The 17,480-nt window shown below is 38.0% G+C and overlaps 1 long non-coding RNA gene across 1 annotated transcript in view; it reads right to left on the reverse strand.

Annotated features, from left to right (window-relative positions):
- The window catches only part of LOC141419225 (uncharacterized), a 62,614-nt gene extending 45,783 nt beyond the window's left edge, over positions 1 to 16,831 (reverse strand). Inside the window, exons 1-4 of the long non-coding RNA XR_012443925.1 lie at positions 16,740 to 16,831; positions 9,637 to 9,689; positions 6,957 to 7,075; positions 5,784 to 5,996 (exon numbers count right to left, since the gene is read on the reverse strand). This is a non-coding gene — a long non-coding RNA (uncharacterized lncRNA). The remainder of the gene's footprint in view (positions 1 to 5,783; positions 5,997 to 6,956; positions 7,076 to 9,636; positions 9,690 to 16,739) is intronic.
- Between the last annotated feature and the right edge of the window lie 649 nt (positions 16,832 to 17,480).

A 17,480-nucleotide genomic window follows, 5' to 3' on the forward strand; every position in this document is an offset into this window, starting at 1 on the left:
TGGTTAGGGCATTGGGCTGTGTTCTCAGACACTCCATGTGTCCTATACAGGTGTTCTACTTGAGACTCAGGATTCTCATCTGTGAAATTGCATAAGAAGTCTCTTCCTGGTATAGGATGAAGAACAACTGCATGCAATGGCATGTGGAGCCTCCTGTTAACATTGATCACAAGGATACATGAACACACCCATTCCTCTTTGTGCAAACACAATGCAGAATTTAAAGAGAAGAGATGTTAATTTTCAGGAAACTTTTTACTCTACGATGTTTAACGCCATTACTCATTTCCTAAAGATTTGCTACACATTGGACGTAGACTGTGGAGGATGAATCTATGGTAATGGAAGTTGCAAAATGAGTTTGTGGTGATGGCATCTAAGAATTCTGCTGAAGTTCATCACCACTCCCAAACTGATGATGTCAAATGTCATCCTGTGTATAAGAAGTGCTGTCTACCCAGTGAGAGAAGATACAATGTGAGAAATGCCATTGTAGGGTAACTGAGCAACAGAGTTTGGTGGCCTAGAGACAGAGGGAGCCCCTATCATTGGTCACCAGAATATTTGGTCCAGGAAATGATTATACACATCAGGACACTTTAGATGCAAGTGTCAACATTCAGGATTATTAGTGCATGAGGCATTCAGCTACGATGCATAGTTGTTCCTAAAGGTTGGTAGACTGATGGGTCTAAGGGTAGGAGGACACATACTAAAGAGCCCGAAGGAAAAACCCTACTAGACATGAAGACAAGCTTGCAGTGGAACATCCAGTCACAATGAATCAGGACTGCATAGCACAGGGAACAGGGTAGGAAAAGGCCAGATCTGGTGGCTGCCGTAGGCTGAAGATGTGGTGACATCAACAGGAAATTAATGAAATAAGCCAGTTTGTGTGGTTCATGCCTCTAATCTTAGCTACTTGAGAAATGGAGATAGGAGGATCCTTGTTCAAGGCCAGCCCAGGAAAAAAGCATAAGACCCTATTTGAAAAACAACTAAAGCAAAAATGGCTAAGAAAGTAGCTCAAGTGAGAGAGGGCCTATATACCAACTGTTAAGAACTTGAGTTCAATTCTTGATACCATCAAAAAGAAAAGCAAAATGAAATCAAAGGCATCCATACACAAATGTAAAAGTAAAACATATAATCACATTTCACAAATTATCTAACATTATACATAGAACATCTTGCCTAATCTATAAAGTAATATTAGTAGTTGTAAAGAAATTCACCACAGTTGCAAGCAAAATATCAAAGCCAAAAAGACCCATCTTTTATCTCTATGCTAGCAATGGACAATCTGAAAGTAAAATTAAGATCAGCTAACTTAAAAAAAAGTCCACAGTAAAAATATACATAAGAATATACTTGGGCTGGAGGTGTGGCTCAAGTGGTAGAGTCCCTGCCTAACAAGCATGAAGCCCTGAGTTCAACCCCAGTACTGCAAAAAAATATTCTTAAATAATGGTCAAAAATATTACAAAGAAAATTACAAAACATTGTTGAGGGCCAGAGGTGTGGCTGAAGTGGTAGAGCACCTGCCTAGCAAGCAGAAGCTTTGATTTCAAATCCAAATTGTTGTTAAAAGAAACTAAAGAAAACATACATAAATGAAAATAGATATTTCATGGGTAGAAAATTATAATAGCTTTAGATGGCTATATTACACAAATCAATCCACACATTCATCCTATTCCTATAGGCAGAATATGAAGGCTGATCTGAAATTTGTGTGGAATTTCAAGGTACCCACACAATACTGAAAAAGAAAACCACATTTTGAGGTTATACTTCTAAATTTCAGTTCATACCACAAAACAAATATAATCAATGCAACGTGATATGGAAATAAGGATAAACAAGATCAATGAAATGAGAATACAAAATAAAACCCTATACCTATAGTCAATTGACTTTTGATTAGTGTCAAAAACATCAAATTAGGAAAGAATGTTGTTTTTAACAACAGTGTGCCTTTAACACACATTGGTTACTGAAATGCAGTGGAAGGAAATTGTATGCTTAATGCATGCAATATCCATAAGTCAAGTTTCAAGGGAACAAAGGCCTCAATGTAAGAGGTAAAACTGTAAAGCCCACATGAATGCAACATGGTTAAATCTTCATGAACGTACATGCAACAATAGTTTATAAAATATAACATGAAAATCACAGTGAAAAAGGAATACTTGATAAATCTGATTTCCTCAATATTCAAAGCTAGTATGCATCAGAGACACTATGAAGAAAGTTAAAAGATAATTCTTTCACACTAAGAAAAAGCAAACTATTTCTCCTAATCTACTCTCAACACTCAGAACACATCTGGAACCAAAATAATAGGCTTTCCCCACAACAACTCATTGTCAGACACCAGTAATGCAATGGTTTTCGAACTTGGTCCCTTTGGGTGTCTCAGGAAGCTTCATTATGGATCATTTATTGATTTAATAATTGGCCACTGGCAATCAGATCAACCTCCTGATCCCTCTGCCCACTCATAAGTGGGATCACAGTTCCAAACATCTGATCAAATATTGGGATCCCTTGCAACCCACCATCAGGAGCCTGAACCATCCATCCTTTCCCTAGCTTACAAACAGCCTTGTCACTTAGACCAAATGATGCAAAGGTAAGTGCCAGAAATCTGGAAGAGAGACCAGTAAAACATACACACAGAAGAAGACCTCTCTCCAGGTACAGAAGGTAATGACATTGAAGTGGCTTGTGAATTGGATTATCATGGAGATACCACTTTGATTTCCTGATTTGGGGTTATATGATGGTTACATGGAAGTGGTTCTGCTGTGGCTAAAATACAATGGAGTATTTTGTGTGGACTTCAAATGTGGAATAGTAATAACCATTGGGGAAAATGAGTGAAAGGATAAAGACCTTGTACCACGGTTGCAGGTTTCCTCTAAGGTTGGAGTCATTGGGAAGAAAATTACTTTATAAAACACCCTGTGAATACCACACCAGAGAAACACGTATCAATCTTCACTGCATTCATTCATACATGCATTCATTACATGAGAAATCCAATTACATGTAAACTGTGAAACTTTTTCCCTTATAGGAAAATCTGGATGTTAATAGAGAACACTGTGTGAATGTTTTATGAGACAGTACTGAGTAGATAACACATTAATATTAAAGTCACTGTGTGCAAATCATATTAGTACTCAAGAGTCTACTGTGGATATTAGATAGGTAGTAAAGGTCACTATCTGGATGTTGAAATAATAGTTTTAAGAGTCTGTGGTGTAGGGCTGGTAGAGAAGAGCAACCAGTAGACTGCCTGCCTAAGAAGCATGAGGCCCTGAGTTCAAACCCCAGTACCACCAAAATGTATGGACATTAATATTAGAGGGCACTCTGGGATATGATACTTGTGTCTGGGGTCACTGTAGATATATTTGTATTAGATGAAACTATGGATATTTTATTAGTATTAAAGGCATCAGTAAGGACATTGAAATGGTATTGGGGCAGTGTGAATATGAAATAATATTAGAGGCAGCCATATGGATACGATAGTAGTATTTGAGTCCACTGTGTAGATCTGATAGGCCACAATTGAAGATATGAGTGTTTATGTACACAGTATGAATACTATATTAGTATTTAATGCCATATTGCGAGCCACTGCACCAAGGTAAATTGTACACATGAAATGGGCGAACTTCATGTAAAAAAATCTGAATAAATCCAAGTGATTTCAGGCAGGAAATGGAACAGATTTGTCAAGAGTCAGGGCTGCCCACATATAACCCAGGGAACAACATGGTCTCCTGTGTACTTTATGAATAAAGTTTATTTTGGGGGGCAAAAGGCTGACCTCAGGGTTTCATGCTTGCAAAGCAGGTGCTCTATCATTTCAGCCACATCTATAGTCCATTTTGCTCTGGTTATTTTGGCTGTTCTGGAATAGATATGAAAGAGATTGTGTGTCTAGTAAAGCTTGGTGGCATTTACTATCCAGTCCTTTGAAAACAATTTACCTAACTTTTGGACAAAAGCGTGAACTCAGGGGCAAGCTTTAAGCTCAGATTCAGGCTCTGCTGTATGATAACTACAAGCTTTCATTGTGTGTGTGTGAGAGAGAGAAAATGTGTGTCTTTCTGCATGCATGATATGGGTGTGTGCATGTGTGTGAATAACCACTCTGTACAGCCATCATCCCATTACCTGTACATATACTTAGTTAAGACATGTAAAGTGTAAGAACAATAAATGGGTGGACTCAAACTTTGGTCTTTCTGTTTCCAAGAACAGCTTGTGATACCCCAAGTGTTTCATAGAGCTCCCAGTCTCTAAGTGAACTTTTCCCTTCCTTGACTCTGAGACAAAGGGTAGATTGCCTGTACAAACAGGACTCTTCGTATTCTTTATCCCAGTCTTTCCATGCTCTGTCTCTTTGTAATTAACACCCACACCCCACCTGACAAACACACAGCCCACAAGTCTTCAACATCATGGCCTCTGCCAAATGGTTTCCAACCTCTGTCCTCTCGCACCAAACTTAGCCATGACCAAGGTCACTTCCATAAAATTTATGATCTCCCCCCATTTTGATTTTATACAACATCAACATACAGTTTTTATATTCCTTATCCAAAATGTTTGGTACCAGAAGTGTTTCTAATTTTGCAGTTTGCAAATTTTGGAATGTTTGCAACAGACTTTTTTACTTCTTCAAAAGACTTCACAATTTGGTGTACTTGAGATTCCAAACTGTACAGTACTTTATGCGCCTCTGAGTGTTAATTCACATTGGAGCTTACCCTATTGCCTGAACTTCTGGCAGCAAAGACCAGGACCATCTTTGTAGCATTCTTGGTACTTTGACAATGCCTACTTTAAGAGATTTCTCAGATTTTGTCTACAGAGCACCCACCCAGAACTATGTGTGTAACAGATTTGTAATCAAATCCTTTCTGGCTGGGTGGTAACCAACCTATCTCAAATGGGGAAAACATGTCTAAGAGTTTAAGTAGTTAAAGGGATGAATGAATACAGGGAGGAAGAAAGGGTCTAGCAGATGTTCAGAAACAGGATTTTGTCCTCCACCCACATGGATATATGGCCATGTTTGAGGATATTATGATTATCCCAATGTGAGGGTCATACCAACATCTAATAGGTGGCTAAACAGCTCCCAGGTAATTATCCTGCCCCAAATGCCAATCTATACTGTCTAGAACAAGGGATATTCATCTACAAAATAGAAAAATAAGAAAACAAAAAAGGAAAATAGAGACAAGGACCAATTAGCAAAGCTTACAAAAACAAGGTGACACTGGATCCTGACTTGTAATTTGGAAAGATCATCTTCTGAGAAATCTCTTGCCTGACTTGTACTATCTTCAACAAGAATCTTCATTTTTATCATCTGTAGCATAGCACTACCCATGGAAAATGAAAACAGTGACAGACTATGACATAGAATAAGTACTTAATATAGTAAGTAATCAATACGTAGTGACTGATAACTGGAAACATTTACATTCTATGTTAAATCCCTCCCAAAGTTAGGCTACCTTCAAAAAAATGCCAATTTCATGGCAGTATTGGGGTTTGAACACCAGGCATTGAGGTTTCTAGGCAAGAAATCTATCAGGTGAGCTATGCTCTGGTCTATTTATGTATTTATATGCAAAAAAAGCAAATATTAATGACCCAAGGAAGGAGTTCCTCAAAAATGCTGTTTTCTAGCAAATAAATGCATTCACCTGGATCCTCATAAATTCTGTAAGCTTCTGGCAGACTCTGCTTACCTGTATAAAGTGAATCTTCTTAAACATGACTGTGCCTGATGTCTTCCCAAAGCTGATCTTGCATTTTCAGTTGCATGGACTTTGCATTAGATGTAGTCCTATATTAAAGATATCCAGTCAGAAGAGTCTTGGTTGACTAGAATTTTGTAGCTGTCCTGAAATCTATGAGTCTCATCACCAGGTAAATCAGGAAATGTCCATCAGTTAGATATTCTGAAATAGGAGAGATAGATAGAACACCTCTACCACACAATCTGTTTTGTTTTGTTTTACAGGGGATTGAACTTAGGGTTTTCAGGAGGGTTGACCCAAACCTGCCAAGGGCTCTATCCCCATTGCAAGAGCATTTTCTTTAAATCCTTGCCTACTTGCAGGGAGACCACAACTAACTATTCCAGACAAGCAATAAGCTTCAGCTGATTTAGGACACAGCAATAAAACATTAGCCATCCAAATACCCTGTGACTTCAGCTTTGCTTCCACTACATGAGATTTGGGAGGCAATCCAGGTCAGAGATTCTCAAACTATAAGGGGCACATGGCTAATTATGGATCCTTTTGCAGTAAGTATGGGGTTAAGTTTATGATTTGATTTGTGTATTTGACTCTCAGCAGCCCTTCTTGACCCTTGAGGGCATTTGGGTATTAAAAATATTCATCTTCATATTCAAACTGGGATTCAGGTCTGCTTTCCTTCACCTTCTGTACACTGCAGTGATTTTTCTCCACACCAGATTTTCTAACTCTAATTCTAGTAGGGGAGCACCTCTCAGTGTCATTCTCATCAAAATATTTGATTTATTACAGAACACTAAAGGACCATGTGAATTTTAACCCTATGAAGTAGTTTGTGCTCAGTGTTTTTAAGAAGCCCCCAGGTGATGCTCATGCACACTCAAGTGAGAGAACAATTGCTTTTCTCAGAAGGGCATAGGAAAGTCAACCAGACCCACTGGAAAAAATAAATTTTCCAAAAGATATTACTGACCAAACCCTGCAATTTAATTGTAAATAAAATTATATCTGCAAGAGCAATATGAAAATTTGAAAATTTTATGATTAAGAAAAAAGTTCTCTAGTCATCTATATCTGAACGGGATGCAGACTAAACAGAATGTGTATGAAAGCTGGGGTAAAGAGGAAGAGGTTAAGATATGTAACACTTTTACTTACATAAGATAAAGTGGCTTAAGCATTTTGTTGCAAGGGCAGCAAAATCTGTGGTGGAGACTCTGCTGAAGAAGCAGGTTCAGGGAATTTTGACTTCTAAGTTACATTATTACACGTGGAATCTGAAAATCACAGAGAAAACATAAAACAGATCCTTCACAACACAAGTGCATGAATCTAGAAGTCATGCAAAATGCTGTGTTCCCTAGAAAGGGGAGGAGAGAGAACACTTTATCAAAACTTGAATTTCTAGTGACTCAACCCAAGATCGGCAAGCATTCTACCAATTTAGCCATGCCTCTTTAATCAGGATTTAAAAGATGCTTTTGCTTTGAAGCACCAAGTTCTTTCTTGGGCCCACAAATTTACTAAAGGCTGGAAACAGGTGATTGCAATGTCTCTTTTCTATATAAATGGATGGAATAAATGGACAGTGGGAAAATGTAATGAGGATGACTAAAGGGAAAATTTTTTGGTTGTAGCCAGCATGTGTACTGGCCAATTTACTCCGCTTGTCAACTAAACTGATATTTTTTCTCTTTTTCTACATGCTTTAGAGTCCAAGCTTAACTTCTTTTACTTTTCAATTAAAACAGGCAGTCTGTATCCCTTCTCTCTCTCTTTGACCAACAGAGTAGTAAATGTGTGAGCTAAGACAACTTCCGAGATTTGGCACCAGACACCTGGAGGATCATGGCCAGCAGTCAGCCTGCACATGCATTTTATCAGGTAGTCAAGCTGAGCCCCTGACCTTCCCTTTAAAAAGTTTTCACTTAGCTGGAGTCTGTGACTTATACCTGTATTCCTTGCTACACGGGAGGCAGAGATCAAGAGGATCACAGTTCAAAGCCAGCCCAGACAAATATTTCTAAAAAAAAACCCATCACAAAAAAGGGCTGATAGAGTGGCTCAAGGTATAGGCCCTGAATGCAAACCCCAGTACTGCCAAAAAAACAAAAAAGCAAATTTTTCATGAGACCCCCATCTTGAAAATACCCAACAGAAAAAAGGAGCTGGCAGAGTGGCTCAAGTGATAGACAGCCTGCCTGGCAAGTGTGAGGTCCTGAGTTTAAACCCCAGTACCATCAAAAAAAGAAAGAAAGGGGCATTTTATCTCAGAATTGGGACAGAGCTTTCAGAGGGTTATTCTCCTGTCCTCATTTTTGTCTGTTGAATAATAACCCTTGTTTTCTTTTCCTCAAAACTTGCTCTCATCATTTGTGAATTGGCATTGAAGTAAAGGGACCAGATTTCCTGTAACACCTCCATTCCTTCTATTTTGTATTTTGTTGTTTCTTTTGGGGAAGTATAAAGGGAGTTTATTAAAAGTTTAGGGAAGAGAAATACAAAGGGAGGCATGGTCAGGCCCAGATGGAAGCCAGAAGCCAAGAGCTCTATTTTGTTTTTGAGACAGGGTGTTGCTAACTTTTTCTGGGGCCAACCCTGAACTTGTGATCTTCCTGTTTCTGCCATATACAGGCTTACACCACCATTCAAGGCTTAGTTTTTCTTTTCCTTTTTTCTTTTACTTATTTTTAATTTAAATTTTTTTAGTATGGGCTTTAGAGATGCTAGGCAAGTGCTCTACCACTAGAGTCATGCCCCCATTCCTTCAGGTTTAAAAAGTAAATAAAAAGATTTTAACATCTATGTCAATTCGAGAGATTGCCCTCACTTTTTCTTTTATTAAATGGTTAAAATATGAAAAAAAACCTTTAATTTCTGGTCTAGGGGTATAGCTCAGTAGTAAAATAACTCCCTAACCTGTATCTAGAACACAAACAAACATCACCACAGAAACTTAAAGTCTTCAAACTGAAAAAATACTTTGCTTAACCAAACACTAAGCTTCATAACCTTTTTTGATGTCTTTGCTAAAAGTCCACTTTTAGCAAGTTTCCTGCTCAATTAATTTAGGAAGACTCATATAGTGTGGATATGTTTTCTCATCTTTCACTATCCCCTGGGTTTTATCTAATCACCATGATCCATTCTTAGCCACAACCTCCACTTAATACTTAATAATATTTCATCTGCTAGTCCCCTCTAGAAGATCATTGGCTATAAACAGCCACTTGCCTATGCTGTATTCTGCATTCAGTCCAATAATATTCACACATAGGAAAACAATATTGGAATGAATCTTTAACATATCCAGACCTCGAGTTTATCATTGCTTAAAAAATATCACTGAATTGTGGAAGAGTGGCTCAAGCAGATAAGAGCACTTGCCTACTAAGTGTGAGGCCCTGAGTTCAAACCCCAGGGCCAACAAAAATTAAAAAAAAAATCACTGAATACATTTTCATTAAAACACATATGCACACTGGAAATCAAAATAAACTGCTTCATATTGATATGTTAGCCAAGATACATATCCTCCTATGAGAGGAACTGTGTCACAATGTGCAATCATGCGCTACATAGGTCTTGTTTGGGGCCACTTGTTTTACAGTCATTTTATAGAAAAATGATAGAGTGGTGCAATTAAAAGCAAACTGTGAGCCGGGTAATGGTGGATCACGCCTAACCTTGGCTACTTGGGGACAGAGGTTGTGAGGATCCAAGTTCAAGTCCAGCTAGGGAAAATATTTCCTGATACCTTATCTCAAAAATACCTGACACACACACACAGACATATAGACACACATATACTCACACACAGACATGGTAGAGAGCCTACCTTGCAAGTATGAGGACCTGAGTTCAAATCCCAGTGCCACCAAAAAAAGCAAACTGCACAGATGAGAAAGCATACACAAACACAATATTTAAGGGGAATCTCACTTAAAAAGGAATAAATGTTATCATTAAATCTACTGAATAATTCTTTAAGTATTTTTGGTAACCATATTAACAACACCACAAATATTTTAAAGGATGAAACATAAATAAAATGGTTAACAGATGATTTCTGTAACAATACAATTAATGCAACACAATTTTCATTTTTTTATAGAATCAAAAGCACATATTAGGTCACATTTGAGGCCCAGACAGAAGGAAGCAAGAAAAAAATATTAAAACAGAGATTGTATATTTTAAAATCAGAACTATATACAGTATATTGTTAAGATTTTGGATGTAAATTTGTTTGAAAAAAATTAAGTGGTAAAAATAAAAGAAAAACAACAACAACAAAAATGTAGTACACTGGCACCAGTGGCTCACCCGTTAATCTTAGCTACTTCAGGGGGATTGGGTTCACTGTCTGCCTAGGCAAACAGTTTGTGAAACCTTATATAGAAAAGACCCAACACAAAATAGGGCTGGCAGTGTCTCAAGAGGTAGAGCACCTGCTTAGCAAGCGTGAAGCCCTGAGTTTAGCCCCAGTACCACCACTACCACCACCGAAAAAACCACACACATCACTCCCCAGTGACTGAACCTCCCTGCTCTTCAAACTCCAACAGCAGTTCAGGCCCCTGAAGACCGAGGTCCTCAGCTGCACCTCTTGTGCCCATAGAGCCCATTGCATGGAATGGTGATACACCTCCTGCAGGTCATTTAGCCTTAGAGTTCACAATATTAACTGGTGTTTTGTCCAATACGACAGGGTCTGCATATCTGTGAACCAGGAAGTCAGTATTTTGCAGGAATATACTAGAAAAGAAAAATACTTCCCTTCCAGCTATTTTAAACAAAGATGTCATTTTTTCAAAAACAGGGAACAGGAAGGTAAATCAAGTCCTTGTCTGTGGTTGGCACAGTGGGAGGGGGAAGGATATAAGAAAAACATATAGGAGGGTGAATATGGAGGAAATATGTACTCATGTATGAAAATGGAAAAATGAGACCAGTTGAAACTATTCCAGGAATAGAGAGAGGCGGAATAAAAAGAAGAATGACAGAGGGGGTGAATTCAACTCTGATATATTGTAAGAACTTTTATAAAGTCACAATGTACCTGTAGCACACCAATTCAAAAAAGACACTTAGGAATTCCTATTTTCTTAAATTTTTCCCCTTATGATTTTCCAGGAATAAGAATTTAATAACATTTACCACAAACTTTTTTTTCATAGTATTTGACCCAGAAGGAATTTAATATTTGATGTGTGTTGGGAGTGGGTTTTATGAAACCACAGATTGCAAAGAAAGTTTTCATTCTTTAATTGTATTTGTACTTCAATGTAAATTCATCACTTTCAAAAACTGGATCTTAACTAACATTTCAAAATTGTCCCAAACTACTCCATTCATAAATACTTGCTCTTTCTTTGTGTGAATCTATTATAATATTGTAGGTAAATAATACATGTAAATTACAATAGAGCATAAAAATACAGAGACTTCTTTTTCCAGGTTGGGATTGAACCCACAGATTAACATTGAGTTTCACTGGAGTATAGTGTGTAGGATGCATATGTGAAGAGTGACAGAGTATTTGCTTTATTAAAACTTAGGCTTCTGGATTTTTGTTTGTTTCTATTTTGGGTCCTGGTACTTGAACATAGGCCCTCTGTCATGCTAAGCACCACTGAGCTAAAACCCAGTCTTTATTCTGGCTTCTGAATCTTCCTTAAGGACCATTCAGTCTTTTTTTTTTTTTTGTAAAATACAGTCATACCAAACAACTCTGCTTAGTCACTAAAGGCAGAAACCCTTCTCTCTGCAGCCTTGACAATGGATCACCCTGAGCATAAGATTAGTTTCCCCATCCTCCACCAAAATTCCAGTGATGTTTGAACATCCTGTCATGTCTTTAATAAGAAACCTTAACCATGGTGTTTTTTTTTTCTTCGTAATTTTCCATCCATTGAACTTTGTATTGTTTGTTGGTTACAAATTTCAGGTTATCCCTGAGTTATTCAAAATTGAGCCCAATGTCTACCTCAACATGACAGACAAATCCCAACACAATTAAATCTTATAATGTACCACGGTATCCTAATAAAGTCTTCCTTACTATGCTTGTACTATTTTTCAGAATATGACCATATATGCCATTTTGTCCTTGAACTTATCATCCATGTGAGTTAGAAACACCTATCAAGACCCTTTCTCAAATAAAACTATCTAAAAAAGGGCTGGCAGAGTGGCTCAAGCAATGAGTGCCTGCCTAGCAAGCATGGGGCCCTGGCTTCAAACCCCAGTGTAGCCAAAAAATATGTAATCAATAGATGCTGAATAGTACTCACAACATTTACAATAAATGTGAATTCAGTATGTTAAATTCAACCCCCAAAACCCTGGGATTCTCCCTGAAAAGAGCATCTATTTTTGGTCAGTACTGGGGTTTGACTCAGGGCCTTTAGCTTGCTACCAAGCACTTTAACAGAAGAGTCATTCTCCAGCCCATTTATTTATTTATCTATTTATTTTAAGAGCAACTATATAATAAGCCAAGGAGTACCACAGAGAATTGGCTTGCATCACTGTGCCCAGATACTGCCTATCAGTTATGAGACAATTGGCTAAACATATGTTCATTTATCAAACTCTTGAAGCAAGCTTCCTGTGATACTGAGCTCAACTTTCTGCTGGTCCTCTTAAACCACTGCATGACAAGGATGGACTAACACTGCCTGCTGTCTGTATTTTAACCATTCCCTATGCTTAGGTTTCTGAATCCTAATTGCTCCCACTGTCTAACCTGGACAACAATGTGGGATCTCCTTAAGTTAATAATGAAAGCTGCTGCCTGAATGCACACTGATAAGCTTCTGGGGCTATCTGCAGGATTACTATCTGAAAGGAATTTCTCAAAAATCCCACAGTTTTGTCACAAATCATGCATGCATCTGTATCTTCACAAATTCTGACTGAGCTTCTGACAGATGCTACTCCTCTGGTTAAACTCATTCTTCTCAAACATGATTGACTCTGAAGTCTTTACAAAGTTGAACTTGCATTTTTCAGTTGCATGAACTCTTTGTCATATATGGTCCTGTATTACAGACAGCATTCATAAGAGCCTCGAGTGACTAGAAATTTATAAATACCTTTAGCTCTATGTAACTTCGAGAATTTGTGAGTATTGCTGCCAGGCAAATCAGGGAGGGTTTGCTACACATCAATTAGATGTTCTGAGACAGGAGGGGAAACAGAGCACCTCTAGTTACATACTCTCTCATACTCCATATGATCTGAAACACTGCCACAAAACATTAACCATCCAAATGCTAATGCGGTTGAAGTTTGCTTATGGCACTTGAGATTTGTGAGGGAATCTAGTTCAGTGATTCCCAGGAGATATGGATTAGTATGAACTTTCTTTAAGTATGTCTGGGGTTGACTTTATGGTTCCATCTCTATATCTGATCCCTTACCCACCCCCAGCACTTGAGGGCCTTTGATTAGTAAAATACTCATTTGCATATTCAAACTAGAATTCAGCTCTCCTGTTTCTTCATATTCTGTACACTACTGTGTACTCCATGGCTTCTCTCAGTGTCATCCTCAAATCAACACAGGCACTAGTTAGAAATGCAAATTACATTTAGACCTTGTGAATTTTTACCCTAGGTACAATTTTGTGCTCATTGTATTCAGAAACCTTGAAGTTCCAGACACCAGTGGCTCATGCTCATAATCCAAGCTAATAGGGAACCTCAGATTGTGAGGATCACAGCTCAAAGCCAGCCTGAGAAAAGAGTTCATGAGATCCCAGCTCCAAAATAACCAGGTCATAATCGATTTGATGTGTGGCTCAAGTAGTAGAGAGCCTGCCTTGCAAGAAGAAGCCATGATCTCAAGTCCCAATCCCCTCCCTTCCACCCCCCACAAGAAAAAAAAACAGGTGATGGCTTTGATGTATAGGAAAGTCAAACACAACCACTGGAGAAAAGTCAATATCCAAAAATGCAAACTTAAATTTAAATAAAATTATAACTGCAAGGTCAATATCAAAATGCTTTCATGATTAAGAAAAATGTTTTAAAATCATCCATATCAGAAGAGGTGGCAAGCTAAACAGACTGTATGAAAGTTGAGGGTAAAGATATGCATAGTTTTTCTACTTACATCAGAGAAAATACCTTAAGCATTTTGTGCCAGGAGCAGCAAAATCTGCAGAGGAAATTCTGGTGTAGGAGTGGGTTCAAGGAAATTTCACTTCTAATTTCCACTACTACATGTGGAATTTGAAAATCAGAAAAAAACAAAACAGGATTTTCAGAACACTGGTATATAAATCTAGAAGTAATATAAAATGTGCTTTCTGTTCCTTCAAGAGGGGAGGTATACCTATACCAAGATTAACTCAAAATGGATCAAGGATCTTAATATCAGACCACAAACTCTTAAGTTGATACAAGAAAGAGTAGGAAATACTCTGGAGTTAGTAGGTATAGGTAAGAACTTTCTCAATGAAACCCCAGCAGCACAGCAACTAAGAGATAGCATAGATAAATGGGACCTCATAAAACTAAAAAGTTTCTGTTCATCAAAAGAAATGGTCTCTAAACTGAAGAGAACACCCACAGAGTGGGAGAAAATATTTGCCAACTATACCTCAGACAAAGTACTGATAACAGAATATACAGGGAACTTAAAAAACTAAATTCTCCCAAAACTAATGAACCAATAAAGAAATGGGCACGTGAACTAAACAGAACTTTCTCAAAAGAAGAAATTCAAATGGCCAGAAAACACATGAAAAAATGCTCACCATCTCTAGCAATAAAGGAAATGCAAATTAAAACCACGCTAAGATTCCACCTCACCCCTGTTAGAATAGCCATCATCAGCAACACCACCAACAACAGGTGTTGGCGAGGATGCGGGGAAAAAGGAACCCTCTTACACTGTTGGTGGGAATGTAGACTAGTACAACCACTCTGGAAAAAAATTTGGAGGCTGCTTAAAAAGCTGGACATCGATCTGCCATTTGATCCAGCAATACCACTCTTGGGGATATACCCAAAAGACTGTTACTCCAGAGGCACCTGCACATCCATGTTTATTGCGGCACTATTCACAATAGCCAAGTTATGGAAACAGCCAAGATGTCCCACCACTGACGAATGGATTAAGAAAATGTGGTATCTATACACAATGGAATTTTATGCAGCCATGAAGAAGAATGAAATGTTATCATTCGCTGGTAAATGGATGGAATTGGAGAACATCATTCTGAGTGAGGTTAGCCTGGCCCAAAAAACCAAAAATCGTATGTTCTCCCTCATATGTGGACATTAGATCAAGGGCAAACACAACAAGGGGATTGCACTATGAGCACATGATAAAAGCGAGAGCACACAAGGGAGGGGTGAGGATAGGTAAGACACCTAAAAAACTAGCTAGCATTTGTTGCCCTTAACGCAGAGAAACTAAAGCAGATACGTTAAAGCAACTGAGGCCAATAGGAAAAGGGGACCAGGAACTAGAGAAAAGGTTAGATCAAAAAGAATTAACCTAGAAGGTAACACCCACGCACAGGAAATCAATGTGAGTCAATGCCCTGTATAGCTATCCTTATCTCAACCAGCAAAAACCCTTGTTCCTTCCTATTATTGCTTATACTCTCTCTACAACAAAATTAGAAATAAGGACAAAATAGTTTCTGCTGGGTATTGAGGGGCGGGGAGAAGGAGGGGGCGGAGTGGGTGGTAAGGGAGGGGGTGGGGGCAGTGGGGAGAAATGAACCAAGCCTTGTATGCACATATGAATAATAAAAGAAAAATGGAAAAAAAAAAGAGGGGAGGTATAGATGGAAGAGAGGTAACATTTCATTATAACTTGATTGCCTGGGCTTAATTTATAGCACATTGCTGCAGTACCTCCCCAGCATGCATAAAATTCTCTGTTCCAGCCCCTAGCCCACACCAACAGACAATACGACAACAACTTAAATTCCTCAATTCAGCAAAATTATTTACTTAATAAAATTTGGTCAGGCTCCATAACTTTTGCCAAGGAATTTCCATATACTTTTTTTTAATATTATCCAGTTTTACCATGATCTGTGCTAACTTCATTTACAAACATGTTTGTACTCTTGATATCTGACCTAGATGATATCTAATCACCCTGGTCCCATCTTCAGCCAGAATCCCCCCCCCCATAAATAATATTCCATCCACCTGCCCCCTCTAGATCACTGTCTACCACATGCCTATGGTATGTTCTCCATTAAGCCTGATATTCTTTTGGCAAAAACACTATATTGTTGGAGTGGTCCCTTTTACATATACAGAGGGTCAGCTTTATCATCATTTAACAAATATAACTGAATAAATTTTAACTAAAACATATATATACACTAGAAACCCAAACATCTTCTACTAGTATTAACTTGTGCAAGATCTGTTTAATCCTTTCACATGAACTGTGTGGCAGTGTGGCAAAAAGAAAAGCCCTTGTTTCTGGGCTCTTTAATTATAGCATTTGTAGAAAGAGAGAGAATGACAAAATTAAACGATAATACTGTACCCTCCCACACACAATATTGAAGAGTTATCTTATTTAAATAAAAAAAGAATAAACTACCTTAACCTACTGAGAAATTTGGTGAGCACTTTGACAAGTATATTAAAAAATAAGTATTTTTAAAGGACGAGACACAAAAAATTGGCTCACGATAACTTTTGAAATAATAGAATTAGCTCAAACCAATTTTCAGTTCATATAAAATCAAAAACACTCTTTAGGCCACATTTGTAACAAAAGATTCAAAGCAAGAAAGAGAAATATTAACAGAGAGATTCATGTATATATATGGTACATTAAGATTTGAAATGTAAATTTGTTTGAAAAACATAAAGTGCTAAGCAGAAGAAGGAGAGAAGAACAACAAAACACAACATAACTGCGACCCCTAAAACTGAAAGCAACTAAACACACTGGCATCCATCCAGGAGTCTCCCACAGCACAGGCAGCAGTACTTTAGGCTCCTGCCAGCCATCATACTCCGCCGCACATCACCTTCCGGCTGCGCACTCGGCGCAGAATGAGGACGCACTTCCTGTTGGCCGCTTGGCCTTGGAGATCGCGAGTTTACCTGGCGTTTTAGCCAGTGCGACTGGATGTGGGCCGTTCCGGAAAGTAGTTGGAAGTCTGTGGTTAGGTTGGTTTTCAAAAAGTCTATGCTGGAGAAGAAAAATACTTCCAAATTGTTATTTTCTTAAATCTGTCCCCTCATGATAGTTCAGGGAGAAGAATTTTAAGCAACTATGGTGCATAAAATAACATCTACCTCCGAACTATAGTTTTACGAAGTATTTGATCCAGAAGGAATTTAATCATTGATTTGATGGAGGGAGGAGTGTGAAACAACACATTTCAAAGAGTTTTTTACATTGTGTTCGTATTTCAAGGTAAATTCATCACCTTCAAATCCTGGTTCTTTTAACTAACATACCAAGCTTTGTGCATACTACATCGTTAGCAAATACTGCCTTGTGTTTCCTGTCTTGATTCTGTTACAATATTGTAAGATAAATAATTCATATTAAATACAATGGAGAAACAGACTTCTTTTTTCCATGTTGGAATTGAACCCATGGATTAACATAAGCTAACAAGTGCTTATTTCATAAGAGTAGATTTAAGTAGACATATTTAAGTGAAGATATTGGAAGGTA

Source organism: Castor canadensis, chromosome 19 (assembly GCF_047511655.1).
Source record: "Castor canadensis chromosome 19, mCasCan1.hap1v2, whole genome shotgun sequence".
Lineage (NCBI taxonomy): Eukaryota > Metazoa > Chordata > Mammalia > Rodentia > Castoridae > Castor > Castor canadensis.